The sequence below is a fragment of the Berghia stephanieae genome, chromosome 3, assembly GCF_034508935.2.
Source record: "Berghia stephanieae isolate SIO BIC M18660-M18661 chromosome 3, UCSD_Bste_1.3, whole genome shotgun sequence".
Lineage (NCBI taxonomy): Eukaryota > Metazoa > Mollusca > Gastropoda > Nudibranchia > Aeolidiidae > Berghia > Berghia stephanieae.
This window is the reverse complement of record NC_088362.1, coordinates 80,560,509-80,567,404: the sequence shown is the minus strand read 5'-3', so window position 1 is coordinate 80,567,404 and position 6,896 is coordinate 80,560,509. Positions and strand designations below refer to the sequence as shown.

The window sequence follows — 6,896 nt, the reverse complement described above, 5'->3', positions numbered from 1 at the left end:
CAAGTTACTCGTTTATCAATCTGTAAGAAATTGTTTTATAAATTTAGATTTACCAGTATTTCTGTGCTCGTTGGCAAAACTTTAACATGGGCTGTCCGAAACAAGTTTGATCCCCGGTCTTAATTTTAGAAAAAATCATAAATGGTTAATACAATAAACTCATCAAATAGATGATTTTCGAGAAACGTCAATGGATTCTGTTGTCCCTCGGTTATTTATTATCAAATAAATCACGTTTTTAGTTTTTGTTTACAAGTATACTGTGAAAGTGGGAGGAGATATTGGACACCGGAACGATAGGGGGGAGAAATCGTTTATTTATTTTTTCCATTACCTTTATAACGATTGAACCAAAAAACATCCAACTGGCTCCATGCTATCGGACGATCATCGCCAACTTCGTCACTCCGTCAGCCGCCCGCGACAGCCAACCCCAACACACACGAACACATTACACTTCGAGTGACGGCTTGGTTCGTTTGCCTCATTCATCGCCTTCAGTCAGTCATCCTGCTATTCAAAATTCACTATAACGATTCACTACAACTACACTGTAACGTTCTAGCCGAGTGGCGAGGCGCGAGTGAAGTAGTTGCCATGCACTGTGAGGAGTAAAATCACAGATTTTAATTCTGGTCTGTGAGAAACTTTTGTGTTTTAAAATCGGAATATATTCTTCTACTCTCATTTTCATATCGGACTACAATAGCTGATTTATTAGAGTGTTATAATATCTGAAATTCTCAAACCTGAGCTTGACTGATTCTTGATTTCAAAGAGGATTTTTATCATCATTGTTGTGTCATAAATATTCTGTCTACATCCAGTCTACATGACATGACTAGGTATATCATTATATTATTATATTATATACACCTGTTTAGAACCACTACAACTTCAACTACCAGTTTCTATAATAATAATGATATAGTCACTAGCCAGTGGTCAGCTGTTACCTATTGTCGGACACCATTCCAGGACAATAAATCTCTCTAGTAGATATCTCTCTACCTATAATATATATATACAACCTGTTGTACTATTATTGTTGTTATTATGGCATTAGTGAAGACATTCCCAATCTGTCCTTGGATAGTGATCTGATTCTCTACCCTCTACATTATAGCTGGTCAGTCTTTATTCATTGACCAATGGTCATTGGTCAATCATTTATTTTAGGGCAATACCTAGGCCGTGCCCTACAATAATAAACCACCTTTTTTCAAAAATCAGATAAAAGGTTCCCCTGTTTTAGAATGGCCTCTTCTTCCAAAAAATTGTATTCAGAATTTAAACTTTGCAACAAGATATTTCAATATCCGATAACATAGATTGATATGGTTACATTGCTGTCATATGGAAGCTCTCAAACCAACTTAAATCTGTGTACGTTACAATGTTTAAAAAAAAATCTAGCCGATTATTTTTTAAAACTGCAAATAATCTAATGTGGCCATAGTATAAATTTAGAAATGATCTGATGACTTAAAGTAAACGTTTTCTGCCCCCCCCCCCCCCCCAAAAAAAAAAAACAAAAAAAAAAACAACAACTAAAAAACCCCAGAAACGTTCACATTTTTATTATCTGTTAATTAGTATGTTGGAACTGACGACATATTAGTTCATAATTGGCTTTAGATACTGATGGTGATGATGATATTAATAATAATTATAATAGTAATAATAATAATAATAATAAAAAATATAAGTAATAATAATAATATGAAAATAATAATAATAATAATAATAATAATATAATAATAATAATATAATAATAATAATAATAATAATAATAATAATAATAATAATAATAATAATAATAATAATAATAATAATAATAATAATATAATAATAATAATAATAATAATAATAATAATAAATAATAATAATAATAATAATAATAATAAATGATGATGATGATGATGATGATGATGATGATGGTGAAGATGAAAAAGAAGAAGAAGAAGAAGAAGAAGAAGAAGAAGAAGAAGAAGAAGAAGAAGAAGAAGAAGAAGAAGAATGAAATCTTATTATATCGTCGTATCTTCGAAAACATCAAGCTCTTAGCGCCTAAATGACATTGGCTATGGACCTCTAACACGCACAAACTATCGCACTTTTCATAATAATATTATCTAGACCATCTAGTCTTGATCTGGACAATATCTAAACAGGGAATTTTGTGGGTTTTTAAAAAATTCTTTATTTGATTGTTTGTTTTGTTGTTAATGTTTTTATTTGTTTGGTTTGCTTTTGTGCCAGAATTATTTTTAAAAAAAGTAAGGTAGACAGGTCCAAGGTAGACAGAATAACTCAGTCCAAATCTGGAGTATCAAACTATTTTTATGAGTCTCGGACACTCGATTGAGGAGCGGTGAAACCTCGGTGCCCATTTATATTTGGCCATTTATTTGGACAGAGGATTGGCCCAAGGTAATGTCCTTCAATGTTTGGTGTTTTCATAAGTGGTCCAGGCGATCCGGTCATTGAGTCACGGAGACCACAATATTGAGATACGATTGCCCCGGTTTGTTTGGATAGCCATAAGGGTTCAATAGCTAGTTGAAGTGATTATCATGCGATGATGATTTATTTGAGTGTCTTTCATTCATAAAGTTATGCGATTGTAAGTGTGACTGTGTATCTTGTATCTCCTCAATGTTTTGATTTGATATCGGTCGTTTTTGTCGTTGTAAAAAGGTGAGATTTCTGCTATAATGATTACATGAAACGTGTCTAGGTGACACAGTATATGAAATATAAATCTGGAGTTTAACTATAATAAATAAACTTGTTCAAAATTATAAATAACAAATAGGTAGTATATAGATAAATGGATAAAATAACTAAACGATTTCATGACATAAAATATAGATTGACGAGTTTTTGAAAGGAATAATACTTAACTTGTAATTTTGTTCAAGACACATTCTATATACCTTTTTATTTTTCTTCTGCTGTTGGTAATGGTGTAATAAATAATAATCAATAGCCATGGTAACGATGATGATGATGATGATGATGATGATGATGATGATGAGGATGCTGGTGGTGATGCTGATAATGATAATAATGATATTAATAATAATAATAATAATAATAATAATAATAATAATAATAATAATAATAATAATAATAATAATAATAATAATAATAATATGAATAAGAAGAAGAAGAAGAATATATAACCTCGTATTTATTTGCAATATGGATAACTGTCTTCGAGTTCTCATCGAAGGTAACGGAATTGCACTTAACCATTCTTTAGTTCTAAATATATTATTGTTAATGTATTTAAATAAAGACAATCCTATGCCCCAAATATTATTCACTGCTCATTTCTTAACAATTTGAATTTATTCTATCGATCACCCTCTTTTTGATGAATTCAATGTTTTACATGTTTCTCTCTGAAGAATAAAATACTACGACGCATCTAAAAATAATAGTTACAGTGGTGTCAAGAATAATATTTTTGTAAATTTATTGTAATTTTACCTCAAGACAAAGGCGCATGAAAACAGGCATGATAAATATATGATTTACAGACTATTTTATATGATGATAATTGGTGGGGGGGGGGTCAATCGACCAGCATATTATTCTTAATATTATTATTATTATTATTATTATTATTATTATTATTATTATTATTATTATTATTATTATATTATTATTATTATTATTATTATTATTATTATTATTAATATTGTTGTTGTTGTTATTATTGTTATTATTATTATTATCATCATCATCATCATCATCATTATCGTTATTAATATTGTTATTATTAATTAATGTTATTGTTATTTGGAAAAAAAAATAAGTTATAGCGAAAATAAATTAAAATATGTAGGCGTCATTGTATCAAAACCAAAAAAAAAAAAAAATCAGCAGGTTCGTTCGTTTTATGTATAAAGAAGCGAAAAGGTTTGTGAACACAAATGGCTTGACACATTATAGTGTGTACACAACTTTCAATATCAATTAGATGTGTGAGTCAGAGAACACACAATATTGTTACTGATATAAACGGTGATATGAAAATGCACTCTTTATAATATAATTTTCTCCTTCTTTGTCATGCACTGTCGGGTAACTAATGATAGCGTCATTAGACGACAACTTCCGCCATTAAGGATAATTGCCAAAATTAACGTGGCATTCGACATTTGATATTTAGGAATAACAATTAAGTGAAAGGTCCAAAACTGTCCTTATGGTTATGAAATTGTTGTCATTATTTCAACTTCGTTTCTTTTTTTTTATCGTTACTTACTAGCTATATAGAGTTACGAGTAGGTTTTGCGAGCATCCTAGTTGAAGTGTGTCCTCATCTAGGCATTATTTATTTATTTATTTATTTATTTATTTATTTATTCGTATATTTGATTATCAGTTAGCTAAAGTTAGTCGCCTGATAAAATAATTGATATAGATTTGTATTTATTTTTTTGTTTTAATGTTAATTTGCACATATACATCTTATTTTTAAAATTGTATTTCATTATTTATGTAGTAGTTTTATCCATCCTTTCAACTAATCATTTATTCATTTCTTTTTCATTCTTTTTATTATTATTTATTATTTATTTTATTATTTATTTATTTATTTATTTATTTATTTATTTATTTTTATTTATTTATTTTATTTATTTATATTTTATTCATTTATTTAATGAATTATTTATTCTGTTACTTATATCTTGTTTACATTTCTTTTTGTTTTGCCGAATGCATGATATGGAGACACCTGGTTTTCCTTTTTGTTTTCAATATTTCTTCCACATTAGTTTGAACAATAGTAACATATGATATGCAGTTACTCATAAAATTAGCACTTAACCTCACTTGGATTAAAGTAGCTGGCAAAATGATTTTAGAAAAAACAACAACAAAAAAAACAAAAAAAAACAAAACAAAACAAAACAAAAAAACAACCTACCGCATGCTGAATCAAATTTCTTGTTGAACGTTTCATATTTTAAACAGTTTCAAACACACAAAGAACAAAGCTTCATTGTACCTACTCTTCCTGTTAGTTGATTAGAATGCAATTACCCCACGAGTACGTCTGTTTGTTTCTACTTTATACTATATAATACTACAGTACTTTGGTTTGTGGGTTGTTTGGGTTTCCAGTTCATGTAATCAAAATACATAAACGCCGAAGATGTTATAAAGCTCTACTTTATTTTTGAAGGGTTAAGGGAAAAAGAGTTTTCCAAAAAAGTAAGCTGCTATTTATTTTGATTTTAAACTTTTTTAAGAATATAATTTTCATAAAGAACATATGATAAGCTTATTTCCTCTTGTACATATGGGCACGCCTGATAACCGAACGCGATATATTCTGTTGGTTTAAGAGTACTTCTATAACAACAAAGAGCGCATAAAAATTTGAGTTATCATAATATTGTCAATAAGTACAGGCCGGTACGTTTCAACTATAATTTCTTTTTCTTTTTTTTTCTTTTTTTTTTGTGAATTTAATTTTCTCAACGTGTAATTTAGATAACCCAAGGTAAATAAAAAAGAAAAAGAAAAGAAAAACACATAAAAATCACACCGGTAGCAAATGAAAACCCGTGGAGACAATGATCACTTCAAGGGGGCACCTAGATTGCTTTGATGCGTTGGGATGTTCAAAGAATTGATGATATTTGACTCACTTTTGTTGAATCACAAAGATAATATCAAAGATATATAGCACGTACTTATGCGATATCCACCAATATGCTTGACAAGACTTTTGAAAATTATCATCTCAACAGTCACCGAAAAGCATTTATGCTAATCATGAAGGCTGTTATCTAGATTATTAGGTAGCAGTTAACAAAGATAGGTTATCACAGAGGGCATTCGATTTGTGTTTGATAGAATTATAAATTTGTTATCAGTTACATTTTTGTGGGATTTTCGTTTTTGTTTTGTTTTTGTTTTAATTTTTTGCTGTTGTTTTTGGTGGGTTTTTTTTTTGTTTGTATGTTTTTTTGTTTGTTTTATTTTGCCTCCAAAGCGTTTGAGTTATTTTTATAATTTGTTTGCTAAGATTACCGAATAATGACTAATTCTTGAAGAAGGTATTAAATCTTTAGACTTTTGGTGCAAAAAGCAGCAAATTCAAATCTAGCGAAATATGTCACCCTGAAAATACAGGACACTATGTAGCTGTAGATCGTAAACGTAGTGACAGAATTATAGTTGTTTTAGTAAAGAGCAATAGCCTATATTGATGAACTTTTTAATGCTTCTTTATACAACGACAAGACAAAAAAATCATTTAATGATATTACAACACGTTATATCTGGTTAAAAGAAAGAAATAGAGTGTACAGATATGTTTAGATTTAACATTAATGAATTAAATGATTCAGCATCGTTTATTGACAATATATTATGTTTCCCTTAGGATAAACTTTATGTATTAACGTAGGGGCGAACAAAATATTAAAGATTTATCTGTAATCTAAACTAAAAGAAACTGTAAAAAACCAAACCCAAACGATTAATTGTTAAAGAAATGAAGAGATGAATACATAATAAATAAATAGATATCAAAGATGGGTAAGCTAGATAAGATAAAAGTTAATGGAAAGACAAATCCTTTGGTTGAGATAATTAATTATAATCCGTTACCAACATGTAACATGTAACTTTGTTACCAATATTATGTGCACCTAGTTTGTTACAAATATATTAACATATTGTTTATTTATTTTTAATATAATATTTCAATGATTTTATTGACCAAATTAATTCTAATTTATAACATAAATGTTTTTTTAAAGACATAATATATGGCTACGGACATGCTCATTATACAAAATAAAATTTATTGATTATGTCTAACATCGATAACGGTGACCATCGCACACATGCTGCTATAAATAATC

At 28.7% G+C, this 6,896-nt stretch overlaps 1 protein-coding gene across 2 annotated transcripts in view; it reads left to right on the top strand.

The window, feature by feature from the left end:
* Positions 1-404: 404 nt before the first annotated feature.
* Positions 405-6,896, top strand: part of LOC144968576 (four-jointed box protein 1-like) — an 84,428-nt gene continuing 77,936 nt past the window's right edge. The window contains exon 1 of one of the 2 annotated variants that reach the window (XM_078907070.1): positions 405-845. The gene's annotated coding sequence lies outside the window, so the exon portion shown is untranslated. The remainder of the gene's footprint in view (positions 846-6,896) is intronic. The other variant, XM_078907071.1, reaches the window with a different exon arrangement.